Raw genomic sequence first — 21,596 nt, forward strand, 5'->3', positions numbered from 1 at the left:
AGACTGTGTCCATGGCTGTTCACCTTAAAGGCATATGGCTTTGATATTAGATATTTCGGAAGGCTTGTTATTCCCCACAGCTGAGGAACCTCACTGCCCTCATCATCATGATAACAGTAGGCTCAGCTCAGCAGCCTGGGACTTCATACTTTGCTTGGAATCTCTGGTTTTCCCCCAGCGACTTTGGAATGGGTCTGATTCCATATCTACAACAAGATACAGGTTGCATGTGCTTATGCAGAATTGCTTATGTTGAGATCATTGGATCTTCATGGCACTCCCAGCTCAAGGGAGGAGACCAAAGGTCTCCAAGACACCCAGGCAGGGCTTGGCTTTTCCTCTGCCAGATCAACCACTTAATGAACACCTCCTGAGTACCTGCTATATACCAGGCCAGTGCTGCCATTAAAGACAAGTAAGTCAGAGGATGTAGACTCAAGGAATTGTGACAATAATATGAAACTGTCTTTAAATTATAATTAATTAAATTACATAGCCTGATCAGGCTAACAGTTTATAATTTTCAGCATATGCTACAGGATAATGGGTTTAGAAATCTACCCTGTAAATAATACTCTTCACATGATAAGTTAAACTTTATGAAGAGGTTAAAGAGGTAACCCCCATGGTGGGGAGAGGGTACGTGTCATTGGTGAAAGACCCTTTTCCCAGAAGTGTCTCCTTTCACCCCTCACATTCCCACAATATTTTTTCAATTTCTGTTTCAGGCAATAAAATTATTTAACTTTGCAGACTTTATTTTTTCTTTTTTTGGAGTGGCCAATTCATTAAGCTTATTAAAATGGCAGCTCAGACCACTTTATCATCCTAAAGCCCTTGAATTTCATCCTAAAGCTCTAGAATTTTCCTTTATGAGCTTGGAAAAGTTTTCTTCTTCCTTCCTATCATGTGGTTCTGCTTCCCTTAGGGTCCTACTTTCTGCTATGTAAGGGAACAAAAAACTAGAGGTGGTGGGTGGGAGCTTCCCAAATCCCAAGTGGAAGGGGAGAGAGTTGAGACAGTTCATAGCATGGATTCAGTTCCCTGATTTCAGAGCTGAGGAAATTGGAATCAAGAGATATTGAGGTGACTTGCTCAAGGCCATGCAAGCAGCTCATGGCTAAATGAGGACCATGGAGACGGCATCTTGATTCCATGACTAGTGCCCCCTCCACTCCACTGCCGTCCATCAGTGAGCACTGGTCCATCTCATTCTTCTCATCTCATGTGTCTGTTCCTCATCATATTTGTCTCAGCTGTTTCAGTTCTTCCTGAATCCTTTACCTTACCCTCACATCTGGAACAGTTTTCTCCCCTTCCTCAGTCACACACCTTACCGAGCACACATCATCCTTCAGATAATGCACTCAGTCCAGACCTTACCAACATGAATAAGACCGTGCCCTTCTCCAGGCTCTTTCCACAGCCACTGGCCGTTCCTATCTTCGGAATGTAATTCATCTCTGTGACCTCCTAGCCAACTCCTCTCTTACATTCACAGTTCTACTCTCATGCCACCTCTTCTGAGAAGTAGCCTCATCCACTCCCCCTTTTCTGGCACTTAAGTTTAACTCATTACACTGCTAGTATCTGTGTACGTTCATCACTTAAAGATGAGCGCTCAACCTCTAGCATGATTCCTATCACATTGTAGGTTTTATTTTAATAAATGCTTGGTGAGTGATTGAATAAGGGATGGGTAAAGCAATGAATCATCATGTGGCTGCATTTGAGGTGGTTTGCTTCCCTCTCTCCTGGAGTTACCTCCCAGGCACTTTCAGAAAATCAACACATTTACTACTGCTTCTGGAGTGCCTATGACTTGCCAAAAGCTAATTTAACCCCCGTTTGACAGGTGAAGAACCTCAGCTACAGAATAAACTAACTTGCCCAAGGTCTCATGGCCAGCAGATTTGTGCTGAAATTTGACCTCATCAAGACTGCCAACTCTATGTGGGTGAACTATGCTGCATTACCCACATATCTTATGCTTATACGAATATATTCATTTATTACTTGTAAAATTGAGATATTAAAATTCTATATGAAAGACATTTTCTTCTCTAAGTCATACTCATCCTTTCTGCTGTAAATGTAATCACTGCCTTTCACTTTATTTTTTTATGGTATTTAGATGTTCATCATGCTCCTTATGCTATATGACTTTCAAATATTAAGGTAAATATCATGTTTTATATTTTCTGAAATGTATATGCATACAATGAACAGTTTTTAATGATAGCGTGACATTGGAAAAAGATTGAAATCTCCGGTTTTGAAAGAGGGCCAAGTTGAACTCCGTGCAGTTAGGTAATCCACCCAAAGTCTCACAAAGTACGGTGGCATAATTTTGACCACAACTAGGAAAAAAATGGGAAGTAAACATGATTGTTTCTTGAGTTACTTATCTCAGTATCAGGTCTTTCCGGATCTTAAATATTGAATTATATAATCTAATGGAGCTGTAAGGTGTGGTCTCTCCTAAGACAAACTACATTTTTAAAAGGGTATCTTTAAGATCAAAGAAACTTTAAAACTCAACTGTTAAACCACAATGGTAGGATGACAGGTAATCCCATCAGTAATTTGGGCAGCAAGAAACCACTTGTACTGAGAAGTGATAAAATCAGGCTCATCCAGGAGTGAGATCTAAGTTTCTCCCATTATCTGACTTCTTAGTAACATCCAATGGGATGTTGATGCCAGTTTCCACTCTTGATTTTCAATTTTTATTTCCTTATCTATGAAAGAGCTCTGAGGTGACCACTGAAGTAGACCCAGGGCTGTCCAAGTCTAGCAAAGAGAGCTAAACTGACATGGAAGTTGTGAAGCACGGTCCTGTTGGAGGAAACCACAGTGCAGACAAAGTTTAACTTAAATTGTTGGATCCTAAGAGTGACTCATATTTTATGTGGAAAACAAACCCAGATATAAGGCATTTGATGAGAATTTGCTTTGATAGATCCCCAAACTGTAGCTGGTCACATGATTCCAGGAAAAGCACGGAAACTCTTCAGGTCTTTAAATGTGTGTGTCCAACAGGGAGACGGAGAGAGACAGAGAGAGAGCTGTTTTTTGTTTGTTTGTTTGTTTTTAATTGTTAAATGGATTAAACCTTGGTGCTTGACTAAGTATGGAAATAATTGTAGTTTGGCTAATGCAACACAAAATATTCCCTAATTAAATCTTATGTGAATAAATCTATAAATCATTTGTAAATATTGCTGAAGAATATACTCCCTTTTTGTGCCAGAATTTGTTTTTATTTATTTATTTTTATTGAAATATAATTGATTTACAATATTGTGTTAGTTTCATGTATACAGCAAAGTGGTTTGGTTATACATATATATGTATTGTATACATATATATGTGTATTGTATATATCTATATTCGTTTTTGATTCTTTTCCATCACAGCTTATTACAAGATATTGAATATAGTACTCTGTGCTCTACAGGACATCCTTGTTGTTTATTTAGAGAGAACTGTTTCAATCAGTACCTTTCTGGTGTCTGACACTAAGGTACTGTCATTGTTGTCATTTTGGTGGGTGTTTCAGTTGACTCCATCAGATGCGAGGTCAGCAGGTTCTAAACAAGGATGATGCATCTGTGAATACTAACAGAAGGGGCTCCTGGCTGTGGTCCTGGAGTGGAGTGGTGGACACTCAGCAATGGTTGCCGAGTGGGGAGGACCAGGGGGTCTGAGTTCCCTGGAGGCATTGGGGCTGGAGGGTTATATGCAGGATCTGGACATTATTAACTTTCTAGCCTATTTGTGCTCCATGTGTGTAAGTGCACATGAGCATGTGTGGGCTTTGTCTTTCTTCCTTTTAATATTTTAAATGGCCTTTTGCATTCTGTCCCTGGAATTGTCATAATCACTGAACTTATTCATCGGTTACCTGCACTATATATCATTGGGTGCTAGAACAGGATGAAGATTGGGGTGTTTGTGTACCATCTGCCCAGTTAGATTACTGCCTTAACTCCTTTACGGGCTTGTCCTTCACTTATTTGCAGTTTTTCCTGTCACTTTATGTCATTACTTGAGCATCTGGCAATTAAGTGCAGGATTGGGAAATACTTTCATGATATATACTAAGGAACTAGTAACCTTGCTCTTATTTGCTGTTTTCATATTTCAGTGCTGTCCCTCCATTGTTGCATTGCAATGATATATCTGTAGACTCTGCCATGGTTCCCACTAGGTACATGAACTGTGCAGAGGGCTGTGGGCTAGAAGCCTATTTGCAACACTGCCCACACCTTACAGCCTTCTCTGGGGCTCCAGATTCCTGGGATAGAAATAGAATTTTTTGCCCCATAAAAATAGGTTAAATCTCTCAGAGTGCCATTCTGTTTTGTCTTGTTTTGTTACTTGGGAGAGTAGAGGTAGATTCTAACTAAGATTATGATATTTTCTCTCTCTTTTTTTTGTTTTGCATTTCTTCTTCTTTTTTATAAATTTATTTATTTATGGCTGCACTGGGTCTTTGTTGCTGCATGCAGGCTTTCTCTAGTTGCGGTGAGCTGGGGCTACTCTTTCTTGTGGTGCATGGGCTTCTCATTGCGGTGGCTTCTATTGTTGTGGAGCACAGGCTCTAGGCATGTGGACTTCAGTAGTTGTGGCACATGGGCTCAGTAGTTGTAGCTTGTGGGCTCTAGAGCACAGGCTCAGTAGTTGTGGCACACAGGCTTAACTGCTCCTCGGCATGTGGGATCTTCCAGGACCAGGGATCAAACTCGTGTCTCCTGCACTGGCAGGTGGATTCTTAACCACTGTGCCACCAGGGAAGTCCCTGTTTTGCATTTTATTTTATTTTATTTTTTAAATTTTTTCTTAATCAACAAATGAAACATGCTTTGCAAATATACATACTCCTATGTGAATGATGGATTTTAATATTTGAAATCATGAACTAAGCTTTTAGATATAAAATGTGGGGCTTTTCCATAGGTCTTGTTCAACACTCAGATTCCAATGCAACAAATATTTATTAAATGGCTAATTTTGTGCAAGGCAAGAAATTTGCCTCTTATGGTCTGGTGTCATGTGCTGAGGACATGAGTTCTGTGCTTATAACCCAGACTGTGGCTAGTGCCATGAGACCCGTCTTGCAGATGAGATGCTATGACACCAGACTGGCAGTGGCAGAGAGCACCTGCTTGGGTGCAATGGGTCATCCTGTGACCCAGGAGAGATAATTTGATGTGCAGGGACAGGCCCTCAGTTTGGAAGGAAACCTGTTTTGGATTATCCCTAGATTATTAGAGAACAGAGTGTTTCAGGGAAAGAGTACCCATGTTCATTCATTCTTTCATTTGTTCAACAAGTATTGAATGAACAACTTAATGTAGAAGGCACTTAGGAACAGAGAAATGAGTGAGTCATTTTCCTGTGCTCTCCTGGAGTTTACATTCTAGTAGGAAAAACAGACTTTAACAAAGACTTAAATACTTAATTGCTATGTTCAAACTGTGATTGTCCTGAAAGCAGAACAGTAGGGTGCTGTGAGCAAAATATAAGAGGAGACACCTAATTTGGATATTCTGAAAATGTGACATTTAGGCAGAAATATGAGGAATGAGATTAGCCTGGTTAAGGTGATGGGCTGGGGGTGGGGAGAAAGGTCATGATTCAGACCAGGACAAGGCATGTGATAAAGTCCTGAGGCAGGCAGGTGTGGTTAGGAAACTAAAAGAAGGACAAAATAGAGCTTGGTGGGTATGAAGGAGAGTGGATATGATCAGGCTGAGGAGGTTGGCTGGCTATGGTCATGAATTAAGTAACTTTATACTAAGAACAATGGAAAGGTTTTGAGCAGGGGCACAACAAAATCAGTTCTATGTGTTTCAAGAAGCAGGTCTGGCTGCTGGTGGGAAGTGGGTTGAAACATGGTGAGGAATGCAGCGATAGCAGGAACAAGGCCATTTCAACAGTTCTAGGTATTTTCGTCGAAAGCCTCTTTGCAATAAACATCTTTGCCTCAAGCATTTTTGCCTAAACATACTTGCTGCATAACTAATTGGCCATAAGGCAATTTTGCCATAAAAGATAAAATAGCCAAAAATAAAAGAGGGGCATGGAAAAGGACATAATGAAACATGAAAAATGAATTACAAAATTAAAAAGACATTATTGCAAAATACAAATTATTTGAATACATTTAAAATGTGCATAGAGTCATGGCAATACTGCACAAATAACTGATTTTATTTTATGGATTGTACCTAGATACTCGTCTTCAAAGTTTTTCATTCATAGTATTTTATACATTTTTTTGCTTGTGAATTCATCTCTTTGTTTGGCATCAGACATTTTCTTTTTTTTCCCCTTTTTTTCTTTTTCCACTAGTCTTTATTTTATTTTTTATTTATCTATTTTTTACATCTTTATTGGAGTATAATTGCTTTACAAATGATGTGTTAGTTGCTTCTGTATAACAAAGTGAATGAGCTATACATATACATATATCCTCATATCTCCTCCCTCTGTGTCTCCCTCCCACCCTCCCTATCCCACCTTTCTAGGTGGTCACAAAGCACCGAGCTGATCTCCCTGTGCTATGCAGCTGCTTCCCACTAGCTATCTATTTTACATTTGGTAGTGTATATTTGTCCATGCTACTCTCTCACTTTGCACACTTTTTCTTTTTCACTAAAATTTCCTCCTTCATTAAGAGAGGTAACAGCTCCAAAGAAGACATGCAGATGGCCAACAGGCACGTGAAAAGATGCTCAATATCACTAATTGTTAGAGAAATGCAAATCAAAACTACAACGAGGTATCACCTCACACCAATCAGAATGGCCATCATTAAAAAGTCTACAAATAATAAATGCTGGAGAGGGTGTGGAGAAAAAGGAAATCTCCTATACTCTTGGTGGGAATGTAAATTGGTGTGGTCCCTGTGGAAAACAGTATGGAGTTTCCTTAAAAAACTAAAAATAGAGTATGATCCTGCATTCCACTCCTGCACATATATCTGGAGAAAACCATAATTCGAAAAGACACATGTACCCCAATGTTCAAAGCAGCATGGTTTACAATAGCCAAGACATGGAAGCAACCTAAATGTCCAACAACAGATAAATGGAGAAAGAAGATGTGGTATACTGTATATGTACATGCAATAGAATACTTCTCAGCCATAAGAAAGAATGAAATAATGCCCTTTGCAGCAACATGGATGGACCTAGAGATTATCATATTCAGTAAAGTGAGTCACACAAAGACAAATACCATAGGATATCACTTACCTGTGGAATCTCAAAAAATGATATAAATGAAGTTATTTACAAAACAGAAATAGACTCACAGACATAGAAAACAAACTTATGGTTACCGAAGGGAATGGGTGGGGAGACAATAAATTAGGAGCTTGGGATTAACATATACACACTACTATATATAAAACAGGTAAACAACAAGGACCTACTGTATATCACAGGGAACTATATTCAATATCTTGTAATAACCTATAATGGAAAAGAATGTGAAAAAGAATATATGTATTAGAATATAAAGTGTATGTATGTGTGTGTGTCTGTGTCTGTATATATATAACTGAATCACTTTGAAAAAAAACAGGTAACAGCTTCCAAATACTAGGATGTATATTTGTAACTGAGCTTTGAATTGTGTTGTGAAAAGCCTCTACACTGTTGTTTGCTCTGGGCATAACGTCACTTTTGGACAGACAGTCCAAAATTCTGTGGGACTTATGCGTTCAACCCTGTGCCTTTGAGACCCTCAGCGTTTTTCAGATTAATGCAATATAAAAATGGGAGTACTGCGTCAATGAAGAAATGAAACCAAACTGTCAACCAGTTATTTTATCCTTTACGGCAACCATACTTTACGGCCAATTAAGTTACGCAGGGAGAACACTTGCGGCAAAAGTGTTTGTGGCAGAGGTGTTTGTAGCAGAGAAGCTTATGGCGGAGGTACCGTACACACATTTCAGCAGTGTAAGCTAGGGATGATGGTGGTTTCTGTGTGAGTTGATGCTTTACGTGCCTACTGTGTTTGGGGTGCTCCATCCGGACTAAATGTACTAATTGAGCTGTATGTTTCATGGGTGGTTTCTCAGTGTTAAAGGTTTGGCACTCAGTCCTCTGAACCAACTATGCATCTCTCATTTTGGGTTGTGTTTAAGGATGGTATGTGTAATGCTACGTGTTTCCTTAGAGCTTAGCGCCCCGCAAAATTTAAGGCAGCAGCTTCTGTGAGCTCTGGCTTTTGTACTAGGCAGTGAAGTTTTCATTGTTTAACAGCCATCTAGCTGCCAACATTCTTACTATCTTTTTTTTGGTGGGGGGAGGTGGTTCGCGGGCCCCTCACTGTTGTGGCCTCTCCCGTTGCGGAGCACAGGCTCCGGACGCGCAGGCTCAGCGGCCATGGCTCACGGGCCTAGCCGCCTCGCGGCATGTGGGATCTTTCCGGACCGGGGCACGAACCCGTGTCCCCTGCATCGGCAGGCGGACTCTCAACCACTGCACCACCAGGGAAGCCCCACTCTTACTATCTTTTTGACAGTTAGCCTGCCATGCTTTGGAAACGCCATATCTGCTATGTAACATCAGGACTCCCCACGCAGGGGAAACACTCCGAGCTCTGGAGGAACATTCTCCATGTGAGTGTAAGGATCAGATGCCCCCTGACTTTGCAGGTCAGGTGCCCTGTCTTCCTGCCGCTGCTGTGAATGCTGCTGCCCATTATGTGAGCCACGCAGCTCCGCAGCCACTGAGATGCCCTCCCTGAAAACAGAGCCATCTAATAGTGGCCAAGTCTTTTCACGTAGTTGCTTACTATGTTGCATCAGGGTTTTTTTATACTTGGGTAGACTGTGAGAAACATAGTATAGTGGAACGACCACAAGCTTTGCCGATAGCTCTGGCTCAGTTGTGCTGTGTGGAGCTCTGTAACCTTAAGCGTATTGTTGAACCTGTCTAAGCCTGACTACCCTCACCTGTGAAAAAGGGCTAATGATACTACTACCTTTCTGGGATTCCTGTGAGGACAAAATGTGATGGCATATGCAATGTCTTCCGGGGCTTCCCCCACTGCAGGCATCTGATAACTGTGAGTTTCCTTCCCTATGTTAATCACGTAATAACTAGTTGCCTGATGTCACCCAGGTGCCCCAGGCCTTCTGCGGTAATGGGATCGTCTCACCACATACTCATTTTTTGGTAGCTGATTTGTGAGAATTTCACTTATGTGTGCTGTTCCTTTTGAGGGCACAGATAATTAAATTTTCAGTAGAAGTATAAGGCAGATAAGACTATAAACTCTGAGGGTATCTGACTATAATTTGTAGGCTGTCAGTAACATAATACAACCAGTCTGGCCTTTGGACTCTGACAAATACACAAGAAAAGAGTGTTGCTCTCAAACAGTTGAGAGTGTATCCTTCACCTATAAATGTGTTTAAATCTCCTTCCAACCCTTGATGATCATCTACCATGTCTTTGGGTTAGTAAGTCCATGTATGCATTAACTACATTCAAAGAACTGCTTTTTCATTGGGCCTAAATTTACCCTCTGCTACCCTCAAGTCATGCTTCTTGGTTCTAGTATTTTCTTGGATTGAGCAATAAATTCTTACTCACTTATTCCTGTTTTCATTTTAGGCGGCTGAGCTACAGTGAAAAAGCACTGGACCTGGGCTCAGGAAATCAGCTTAGAGTCTCAATTCTGCTACTTGTCATTTGGATAGAGGTGTTTCTTTGAGATCAATTTTCACACGTGTGAAATGGTGATAATTCTACTTTCTCTGCTCGCTTTCTAAGCTGGCTGTGAGGATGGAAGGATAACGTTGAAAGGTATGTGAACTGTAAAGTGTCGCTCACGTGATTTTCATCACGCACCTGAACTGCCACAGAGATAAAAAAATAATTCTGATGTCAGGGCCTCCCCCCCTCCTAGTTTTACTGAGTCAGAGTCTGTAGGGGTGGGGGGGACCCAGGCACTTCTATTAAAAAAATATATCAGTATGTGCAGCAAGGATTGAAATCCACTGCCCTTTTAACATACAGGATGACATCACTATTCACAATATTATAAACTTCATTGGCTTAACAGGTGAGCTGGAATCCTTTGGGCTCATCTTCAGCTGCAGCTCTTTACCCCTCCCACTTTAAGTGATTATTCTCAGACCTAGCTCCATCCATTTCCTCCATGCTCATCACCTGTAGCTTCTTTCTACAGCCCAGTTCTCCAGCCACACCAGAGTAGCTGCTGTTCACTGAATACCCCATTCCCTTCCCTGCCTTTGTGATTCTGCTCAGTGATTCCTTGAGAGGATGTCCTTACTGGGTGTGGGGACCTGGTCTTCTTGTAGCACTAATGCAGACATAGATGCTTCAAATAGGAAGTTATCTTATGACCATTCAATTTATATTCTGCTTTATAGAGGAAAACCTTGTGACTAAAGAAGCTAAGTGACTTTCTTGAAGTGACAAAGCTAGTTAATGACAGGGTCAGGATTAGAATCCAGGTCTCCAGACTCCAGGGCAGTGCTCTTTACATGACTTACCCTTCTAAAAATATTAATTGAACACCTATTGTATTCCAGGCACTGGTTTACAGTTGTACTATAAATATGCAGAACAGTCTCCTGTATCTACCATGCCAGATACAGAGCATTTGTCTCTAGCACTTATAATTTAAAAAAATTATCCCTTTTACTATATGTAAATATACACTCAATCTTTAAATCTTTTCAGGACAGTATACTTTCTCCTAAAGTATATTCTTCTACATTTGCCTTGCCTTATGCATTTGACCTGAGTTCCATGAGGTCAGGGCCTTGTCTTCGGGGATTTCAACCACTCTCCTCAGCCAAGCTCAGATTATTAGCAGAGATGGGGCTGCTTCTGGCCCATTTTCCTCAATCCAGGCACTCACATGCAGCTGCCTCACTGTCATTCCCTTAAATTGTAGTAGTCTCTACCTCTTTTAGCTTCAAGTCTTGTGTCCCGACACCAGCTCTGCAGGATTCAATTACCTGAAGTTTGTTCTCAGTATTTCACTTTGGGGGAAATTTGTCAAATATAAAAACAAAAAATCTTTGATATAAGGATTTTGTTAGGATTTACAGAGCCTAGCTTGGGCCAGCGCATACTCAATCTAATCTTCAAAGTTACCCTGTTTACAGCTATGGAGTCATGCAAGTAATCTGACTCTCAGCTCAGATTGCAACAGAAAACCATTAAGTATATAGATTAAAGGAGCAGAAGGGTAAGTTCAGGAAACTGTGATTTATCTTCTCGTCCCTTCTGATTCAGTTTGGTTTAGGAACAGAGATGCAGGGGTTAGAATTGCTGATCACTAGAGAGTTCTTCCTAAGAATGGAAAGAGTGGCCTCCACTTCCATGTTTGACAACCCAGTATCTGAAGGACTCCATTGAGCAATGTGTACCAAGTTCATCGTCCTTTCAACATTTCCTCTGTGTCTTTGCATTTATGAGGCCCCTTTATTTCCAGCACATCAGCAACATCAGTTTAGAAAATGAGCAGTAGTGATGAGTCAGTACTACATATTACAAGATCACTTGTTGACTAATGTCTACGGTAGTGAAGAAAAATTAGCAAACTCATGATTTCTATGTTTCTAACACCAGAGCCTAAAAAGCGTTGTGTAAAATAAGCCTGCTTCCATGAAAACCATTAGAACTAGATTGTGAGTTTTAAATCTTGAAAGATCTATATTTCCATCTAGGGGAGCAGAATTAGGCAAATACTGAAGATTGGTGCAAACAGAGGACATACTAACTTTTAAGCTGTTATTTACTTTTTCTTCTTGAAAGAAAGATCCGTGCATTTGTAGTTACTGTCTTCTGCTATGGCACTTAGTTAAACTTGGTCTTTAGCCACATTCTCTTATGCTTTTTCCATGCAGTTTTTAAATTCAACAAATACTTAGTGAATACTTAGAGTGCCCTAGGCATGATTCTAGGTGCTGAGGAAACCACAGTGGACAAATGTGTTCCAGCCAGTGCAGGAGGCAAAGGGGTGTATATTTATTTATTTATTTTAAATTTATTTCTTTATTTTTGGCTACATTGGGCCTTCATTGCTGTGCATGGGCTTTCTCTAGTTGCGGTGAGCAGGGGCTACTCTTTGTTGAGGTGCGCGGGCTTCTCATTGCGGTGGCTTCTCTTGTAGCAGAGCACAGGCTCTAGGCACGCAGGCTTCAGTAGTTGTAGCACGCGGGCTTCAGTAGTTGTAGCACATGGGCTCAGTAGTTGTGGCTTGCGGGCTCTAGAGCGCAGGCTCAGTAGTTGTGGTGCATGGGCTTAGTTGCTCCACAGCATGTGGAATCTTCCCAGACCAGGGCTTGAGCCTGTGTCACCTGCACTGACAGGTGGATTCTTAACCACTATGCCACCAGGGAAGCCCAACAAGGGGTGTATCTTTAAAAAGACTTAATAAAATTGACAAACTTATGACAGAAGTGATGAATGGAAAACAGAGAGAACGATATTATGTCAATATTATGACATAGTATGAATGTGTTTCGTGTTTGGTAATTGCAACCATTGTTGCTTTTGTTGTGGTCATCCATTTACAATGCTTGGTGTCAGTTTATTTATCTCTTGTGAAAATAAAATACAGTGTGTGTGTGTGTGTGTGTGAAAATAAAAAAGAAAACGGAAAAAAAAAGGCTGATTACACTCAAACCCTGGAATCCATAGGGCTACAAATGTGATAGTGACATTTGCAAAGCGTGTGGCTTTAAAACAGTAATTTACACATTTGAATTAGTTTCATGAAAACACTAAACCATCTCTCTGCTAGATTTAAAATGCTATTGTCTTAGTGTTGAGAAAGTACATGAAATAAAATTAATTACACTCTGCCAAAAAAAAAAGAAAAAATGGAATGAAGAGGGAAATATAACCACAGATTATGCATTTACTAAAAAGATGATATTTTGTAGACCTATATACCATCAGATTAGGATAAACTAGATAAGATGTATGAATTTTTAGATAAAAAATATATCAAAACTGACTCAAGAAGAGTTTAAAAAGTCTAAATGATCCTATAACTAGTAAAGGAATTTAACCCATTATTTAAAATCTTCCTGCAAAGAAAACATCAGCCCCAATAATTTTAGAGGTGAGTTCTACTAATAATCTGAGGAGCAGGTAATTCCAAACTTTCAGATAATAAAAAAGAGAGAATATTTTGTCAGTTGGTCTCACGAGGTGACTAAAAACTTGGTGCTAAAACCAGACAAGGACATATAAGAAAGGAAAATTACATGGCAGTTTCACTCATGAACATAGGCAAATGAATGAAAATGCTAAATGAAAATGTCAGCAAATGGAATCTGGTGATATATTAACAAAATATAATAAATTACGATCAAATTAGATGTTTTTCAAAATGCAAAATGAGTTAAACGTTAGAAACTATATTATTGTAATTCACCATTTTGAAGTTTGAAGTGAATAAAAATATGGTAACCTTGATAAATGTAGGAAAAACATTTGATGAAATCCAACAAATATTCATTATAAAAATGTATAGCTAACTGAGAAGGCAAACTTTCTGAACCTATTTAAGAGTAGCCACAAAAAGACCTACAGCAAACATAATACTTAATGGCAAAATGTTAAAAATGCCATTCTGTTTAAAATCAGGAACAAGACAAAAATGCCTGGTATCACTGCTTCAAAGCAAATGGTAAATCAAGAAAAAATAATAAAATGTATAAGGATTAGAAAAAAGGAGCCAAAATATGTTATTATTTGCAGATGAAGGAAATTTGCGAATGAAAATATGAAGAATCCATAGACACACCTCAGAAATATCAAGGGTTCAGTTCTAGATCAACACAATAAAGCAAATATTGCAATAAAGTGAGTCACAAATTTTTTAGTTTCCCAGTGCATATAAAAGTTATGTTTATACTGTACTTTTATTAAGTATACAATTGCATTATATCTAAAAAACAATGTACATAATATAATTAAAAAATACTTTATTGCTAAAAATTGCTAGCCATCATCTGAGCTTTCAGCGCTTTGTAATCTTTTTCCTGGTAGAGGGTCTTGCCTTGATGTTGATGGCTGCTGACCGATCTGGGTGGTGGCAGGCAATGCTGTTTGGTATCATTTTACCCAAAGAAGAACTTGCTTCAAAATTGGAGTCAATCCTCTCAAATCCTGCCACTGCCTTATTAACTAAGTGTATGTCATATTCTAAATCCTTTGTGGTCATTTCAACAGTCTTCCCAGCATCTTCACCAGAAGTGGATTCCATCTCAAGAAACCAATATCGTCATTGCTCTTCCTTAAGAAGCAGCTCCTCGTCTGTTGTGATCATGAGATGGCAGCAGTCCAGCCACATCTTCAGGCTCCACTTCTCATTCTTGTTCTCTTGCTGTTTCCACCACATCTGCGGTTACTTCTTCCACTGAAGTCTTGAACCCCTCAAAGTTTTATACAGGTTTACTGGATATTTGAGGGTTGGAATCAACTTCTTCCAAATTCATATTAATGTTCATAGTTTGACCTCTTCCCATGAATCACAAATGTTTTTAATGACATCTAGAATAATAAATCTTTTCCAGAAGGTTTTCAGTTGACTTTCCCCAGATCCATGAGAGGAATCACTGTCTATAGCAGCTATAGCCTTACAAAATGTATGTCTCAAATAATAAAACTCAAAAGTCAAAATTACTCTTTGATTCATGGGCTGCAGAATGGATGTTGTGTTATCAGGCATGATAGCAACGTGAATCTTGTACATCTTCATCAGAGCTCTTGGGTGACCAGGTGCATTGCCAATGAGTAGTAGCTCTCAACAGCAGGCTTAAAATATTCAGTAAACCATATTGTAAACAGATGTGCTGTTTTCCATACTTTGTTGTTCCATTTATAGAGCACAGGTAGAATAGATTTAGCATAATTCTTAAGGACCTTAGAATTTTGGGGATGGTAAGTAAGCATTGGTTTCAACTTCAAGTCACCAGCTACATTGACCCCTAACAAGAAAGTCAGCCTGTCCTTTGAAGCTTTAAAGCTAGGCATTGACTTCTCTCTAGCTATGAAAATCCTAGATGACATCATATGCCAATGTTTTGTCTACATTGAAAATCTGTTGTTTAGTGAAGCCACCTTCATTACCTTAGCTAGACATTGCACTTTTATCTTATGGAGACAACTTCTTTCCTTAAACCTCATGAACCAACCTCTGCTCATTTCAAACTTTTCTTCTGCAGCTTCCTTACCTCTCTCAGCCTTCACAGAATTGAAGAACATTAAGGATTTGTTCTAGATGAGGCTTTGGCTTAAGGGAATATTGCAACTGGTTTGATCTTCTATCCAGACCACTAAAACTTTCTCCATATCAGCAATAAGGCTGTTTTGCTTTCTTATCATTCATGTGTTCACTGGAGTAGCACTTTTAATTTCCTTCAAGAGCTTTTCCTTTGCATTTATAACTTATATAACTGGTGCACAAGACCTGGCTTTTAGCCTATTTTGGCTTTTGACATGCCTTCCTCACTAAATCATTTCTAGGTTTTGATTTAAAGTAAGAGACGTGTGACTCTTCCTTTCACTTGAACACTTAGATGCCACTGTAGGGTTATTAATTGGCCTAATTTCAATATTGTTGTGTCTTAGAGAATAGGGAGGCCTGAGGAGTGGGGAGAAACAGGGCAATGGCAGTTGGTAGAGCAGTCAGAACACACACGACATTTATTAAGTTTACCATCTTGTGCGAGTGCATTTCATGGCACTCCCCCATCCCCAATTACAATAATAACATCAAAGGTCACAGATCACCATAATAAATATAACAAAGAAAAAGTTTGAAATACTCTGAGAATTAATCAAAATGTGACATAGAGACGTGAAGTGAGCAAATGTTATTGGAAAAACAGTGCCGATAGACTTGCTTGATGCAGTGCTGCCACAAACCTTCAATTTGTAAAATGTGCAACATCTCTGAAGTGCATTAAGTAAAGCATAACTTTGTACAGGCATATCCGTACAAAGTTTATGGTTACATCTCAGGTATGTTAAGGTCCTTGGACTCTGAAATGTAACTTACTTGAGGGGAAAGAGAAGTTTCAGGGTTCATATATGTTGGACATTAGCCATTGGCAGGCTCGGTGCTAGGTTGTTTATTTATAATAATAATAATGATTATTATTACTGTAGCTACCATTTATTGGACACCAACTCCCAGCCAAGAACAGGCTAAATTTTCACAGTTAATATTTCTAATTTTCACGCAAACTGCAAGTTATTATTTGAGGTAAGATTCTCCTTATTTTACAGATGAGAAAACAGATTCAGAGAAGTAAAGTAACTTACTCGAGTTCACATAGCTAGAAATGGACAGAACTAGCATTTCAAAAAGGGTTCTTTGTGGTCTGAGCCTGTGTATAGTAATACAGGCAGCTTCCCTAAGGTACCAAGCTTGTGTCCTGTTGGTGTCCTCGATGCTCAAGAAATGTCTGTGGGGAATAAAGACGCAGACATAGAGAATGGACTTGAGGACACGGGGAGGGGGAAGGGTAAGCTGGGACAAAGTGAGAGAGTGGCATGGACATATATACACTACCAAATGTAAAATAGGTAGCTAGTGGCAAGCAGCCACATAGCACAGGGAGATCAGCTCGGTGCTTTGTGTCCACCTAGAGGAGTGGGATAGGGAGGGTGGGAGGGAGACGCAAGAGGGAGGAGATATGGGAATGTATGTATATGTATAGCTGATTCGTTTTGTTATACAGCAGAAACTAACACACCATTTTAAAGCAATTATACTCATATAAAGATGTTAAAAAAATCCCTTATTTTTCAAATTAAAAAAAAAAAAGAAAGAAATAATCTGTGGACTATTTCACTTGGAGCCTGGGTCAAAAACCCGTCTCACAAAAGGATCAACTCGTCTCAAAAAACAGGAATATTGGCCTGATTAAAGCAGCTATCACATTTCAGCATTTTTTGGTTCCTTTGCTCCTTCTCTCAGGACCAGAAGGGACTTCCTAGGTCTTTATGCTGTTTGGGTGCTAGAAAGAATAGAGGACATCAATATTAGTTTTCTAGGACTGCCATAACAAAATAGCACAGACCGGGTGGCTTAAAGAACAGAAATTTATTTTCTCACCATTCTGGGGGCTAGAAGTGGAAGATCAAGGTGTTTGCAGGATTGGTTTCTTCTGAGGTCTCTCTCCTTGGTTTGTAGAGGGCTGCCTTCTCATTGTATCCCTCACATGGTTGTTTCTCTGCGTTGTCAGTGTCCTAACCTCCTCTTCTTATAAGGACACCAGTCATATTGGATTAGGGCTCACTCTAACAACCCGTTTTAACTTAAGTATCTCCTTAAAGGCCCTAACTCCAAATACAGTCACATTCTGAGGTACTGGGCTTAGGAGTTCAATTTAAGAATTTGGCAGGGGGCGGGGGGACACAATTCAGCCTATAACATCTAAGGGGAATAGTAGGGTGGATTTGCAGTCTCAGAAAAATTGGATACTTTAAGGGTTTGTGTGGTAATGAGTCCTTAAGGGCATTCCTACCTGGACAAAGAACAGCAGTAGGCAGCCCTCCAGCCTCCTAGGCAGTTAACAAGAGCGTGGTGGCTCACACTTCAGTCCCAGAAAACTACTCTCACTGGACTCACTGATGAAAGGACAAATGCAGGGTCAGCTCTGCATTGAGAACAGAAGCCACCAACAGGATATCCCTGCCTCCTTGTTTTCCCTTCATCTTTTAGGAACCTGCCAAGGCCTGGTGAGTGGGAGCTTCAGAACGCCCACCCAGCTCGCCATGCATTCATCAATTCATCAACTCTGATAGGACAACAGGAGCTTAGAGTCAGTCCCAAATTCCCAGATGGGTTTAGAAAATAATAAATCTTTGACATTTCATGAAGTATTCTTTAAGGTCATGTTTTAGCATCAGAAGCCGTACAGGGCCCACGCAGAGGAGAGCATGGGAAGAAACCTGCATAATAAAGCCACATTTGACAACATCCCTCGTGCTGCCTCTCCCCTATTCTTAGCTTCTTCCCGTGTTCTTTATAAAACAGAAACAGAGCTTTCTCTTTGGAAGATAAATCTGGAGGCAGCCTTGTACCCAACCCAAGGGGAATTTCCTTAAGAGCCAGGCCACCATTTAGTGGTGGTCCTAATCCAGTCCTTTAAATTGGTCAAGAGATATTGAAACTGTCTTTTCCTGCTGAGTGGAGACCATGGCTCTCTAGGGAACTCCTGTAGTCTTCATTTGAATTTACATTGACCTTCAATCTCAAATTGGTAAACTTGTGCATAGTTGTATATTTGTTTATTGCAGTTTTTTTAATTGAAGTATAGTTGATTTATAATGTGTTAGTTTCAGGTGTACAGCAAAGTGATTCAGTTATATATGTGTGTGTGTGTGTGTGTATATATATATACATTCTTTTTTTTTTTTTACAGTTTCTTCCATTATAGCTTATTATAAGATATTGAGTATAGTTCCATAGTTCCAAAGGTTATTACAAGATATTGAGTATAGTTCCTATATAGTAGGTCCTTGTTGGTTATCTATTTTGTATATAGTAGTGTGTATATTTTAATCCCAAACTCCTAAATTCATAGTTGTATATTTAAATTGCCTTAGCATTGTGCTCACAGAAAGACTCAAAGAATTGAGGAATTGGGAGTTAGGTCTCGAGGGTTTCAATGGGGAAAATATTCAGTGGTTTGAATGATCGTTGGGTAAGGTTAAATGTTGAGCATTTAAAGAATAATATTATTTTTTAACCTTACATTTCTGGAGTATACCACCTTTGTCATGATTCATTGGGATTTTTGGCTTAGGGCTTGGACTTAGAATATTAAGTGTTCTTGAACCTTAAAATTTACTTAAAGCATCACTATGATATTTAAAGGAAAATGGTTAAACTTTCATTTTATGGAGAGGGTGTGGAGGGCAGTTAGCATTTATCAAATATTTGCTGTATGCTTGGCACTGTGCTAGTAACTTTATATTATTTCCCCATTTAATAAAAAAATAATTTGGTGGTAGCAACATTTAGCACTAAGATAAACCTCTAGCATGGATTCAAGGCTTGGAGGGAGCCACGAGAAATGCAGGATGCCTGATCTGCTTATATCCTCTAACCTCTCCTTTTTCTCCCACCTCAATTCCCACAGGCATGGTGGCTGTACTTCATTCACTTTTATTAAACAGTGATTTGGAACAGACAGCTTTTAGGAGATGCTCTGAATTGCAAATCACCTCCAATGAAAGTCCTTACTTGACCACCCTATCTAGAGAAGCCACCCATATCACTCTATCAAATCCTTCTATTTCATTACCTTATAGCATTTCTTACAGTCCTATATTTTTCATGTTTGTTATAATCTGGATCCCCTTCTAGCATGCATTCTATCTTGTTCTCTGCTGTGTCCACTGTGCCTCAAACAGTGATGGGCACAGAGTAAGTTTCAATGGTTATTTGTTGCATGATCTATTAATGAACAGATTCAGACAAATGATAGAAACCCCACTAACTGGCGGACTGGTTTGGATGAGATCATGATGTTTGGAAGAAATCAAAGCTCTTGCTGATGGTGGCAGAAATCTCAAGCTTTTCCCATGAATTCACAGTAATATAAGACTGGACTTACTTCCAACATGCCATTGTAATGTCTGATGTATTACTTAGCTCACCAACGTATGCTTCCATTTTCTTATAATTAATATTTCCTGAGTGGGGCACCACCACCAGATACAATGCCAGTCACCGCAGAACCTGGAGTAAAATAGTGAGTGGGGCTAACATTTACTGAGCATTTTCTGTATGTCTTGAACACTTGTGTAACTTGCCCTGCTATGTAGTATTTTATTGCTTGGATATTACATAATTTTTAAATATATTAATCTTTTGTTGGACATACGGGTTGTTTCCATTTTTTTGCTATTCATACTTATGAATATTTTAACGCATGCCTCCTGGTGTACACAGGCAAATATTTCTCTAAGGCATTGGTTCTTATATACATGCACCCCAGTGTTCATAGCAGCAGTATTCGCAATTGCCAAGATATGGAAGCAAGCTGAGTGTCCATCAACAGATGACAGGATAAAGAAGGTGTGGTATATATATACAGTGAAATACTACTTAGCCATAAAAAAGAATGAAATTTTGTCATTTATAACAACATGGATGGACTCAGAGGGTATTAATGCTAAGTGAAATAAGTCAGGCAGAGAAAGACAAATACTGTATGATATCATTTATACGTGGAATCTAAAAAATAAAACAAACTAGTGAATATAACAAAAAAGCAGCAGACTCACAGATATTGAGGACAAACTAGTGGTTACAAGTGGAGAGAGGGAAGGGGAAGGGGGCAATATAGGGGCATGGGGTTAAGAGGTATAAACTATTAGGTATAAAATAAGTTACAAGGATATATTGTTCAATCAGGGGATATAGCCAATATTTTATAATAACTATAAATGGAGTATAACCTTTAAAACTTGTGAATCACTGTATTTTACACCTGTAACTTATATACTATTGTATATCAACTATAGTTCAATAAAAAAATTTAGAACTCCAAACCACCCTCCCAAACCCAAAAATTATTGTCCCAATTTATGCTGACAGACGCTCTTTATGAGTGTTCCTGTTGCTCCATATCTTCACTAAAATTTGTACTTTTTGATAAATAGCAAAATAGTACCATTTTGATAGGTATGAAATATTTTATTATAATTTTAATTTGTATTTATTTGATTAATAATGGCACTGGGCATCTTTTTATATGTTTAAAGGCCAACAATATTTTTACTTCAGTGAAATGCCTGTTCTTCTGCAATTTTTTTTTCTACTCGGTTGTCTATTTATTGATTTGTAATAATTCTTTATGTATTCTGGATGCTAATCCTTTGTTGGTCCTGTATATGGACCAACGATCTTCCTTCTAATTTTTGGCTTTTTTTTTTTTTTTTTTTTTGCGGTATGCGGGCCTCTCACTGTTGTGGCCTCTCCCGTTGCGGAGTACAGGCTCCGGACGCTCAGGCTCAGCGGCCATGGCTCATGGGCCTAGCCGCTCCGTGGCATGTGGGATCTTCCCGGACCAGGGCATGAACCCGTGTCCCCTGCATTGGCAGGTGGACTCTCAACCACTGTGCCACCAAGGAAGCCCTTGGCTTATCTTTTTATTCTCTTTGGGGAGTATTTTGATTAACAAATTCTTTTATGTCATTGAATATCTCTTTTCTCTTAGGGCTTGTGTTTTGTTTTGTTTTGTTTTTCCTGTTTGAGAAATCTTTGCCTACCCAGAATCCAAAAGATATTCTCCTGTACTTTCTTCTAAATGTTTTAAATTTTTGCCTTTCACATTAGTACTTAACCCACCTAGAATTTATTTTTTAATCAGTGGTCTGAAGTAGATACCTGTTTTTACTTATTTTCTTTGTGGATAAACAGTTGTCTAGTACCATTTGCTAATTAATGCATCCTTTCTTTACTAAACTGCCATACCAGCCTTGTTCATGTATCTGTTTTAGTTAAAAGCATGTGTCTGTTTCTGAGCTATCTATTTTATCTATTGGTCAGTTTTT

This window comes from Mesoplodon bidens (genome assembly GCF_964165515.1).
Source record: "Mesoplodon bidens genome assembly, chromosome: 3".
Taxonomy (NCBI): Eukaryota; Metazoa; Chordata; class Mammalia; order Artiodactyla; family Ziphiidae; genus Mesoplodon; species Mesoplodon bidens.